A 701-nucleotide genomic window follows, 5' to 3' on the forward strand; every position below is an offset into this window, starting at 1 on the left:
GTATTTTGTGTAGACAACTGTTAATAAACACCTGTATCTTCTGGATGATGGCTTTCGTAGTTCTCCAAGTTTCCACCCCATACAGTAGAACTGTCTTGACATTTGTATCGGAAATTCTGATCTTGGTGTTGTTTGACAGACGGCTATTTTGACTTCCAGATATTCTTCAATTGTAGATATGTTGCTCTTGTTTTGCTGATCCATTCATTTGTGTTACATTCAATAAAACTAATAACCTTACTGTGAAGCTTCATTAATCAATTCTTCTGACTGAGAAATTACGAGACGACTAACATTTAGATATTCAGCTACATCTTAACAAATTTTTATCCAAACATAAGCCATTCACATCAAATAATGCAATATACAGTTATTCAATATGTATTCACTTGGAATTTCTACAGAAAATGCTTCACAAAACATGATTTGACACTTACTTACTTACTTACCCATGTTACTCCCAATGGAGAATAGGCCGTGATCTGACACTCTACATCGAAAATTTTAAATTAATAACTCAATCAGCTAGAGTATAGTTTATGGATTAACCAATCAGATATAAGATAACAGGTTTCAGATTTTGGCACGAAATCCATTCATCCATTTGGATAAATAAAGTTTTGGCATTCCAGTTGATATCAGTTGCTGATGAAAATCCTAAATCTATTACCTAACCTAAATCATCAACTGTAAATCATAAT

The sequence above is a fragment of the Schistosoma mansoni genome, chromosome 3 (genome assembly GCF_000237925.1).
Source record: "Schistosoma mansoni strain Puerto Rico chromosome 3, complete genome".
NCBI lineage: Eukaryota > Metazoa > Platyhelminthes > Trematoda > Strigeidida > Schistosomatidae > Schistosoma > Schistosoma mansoni.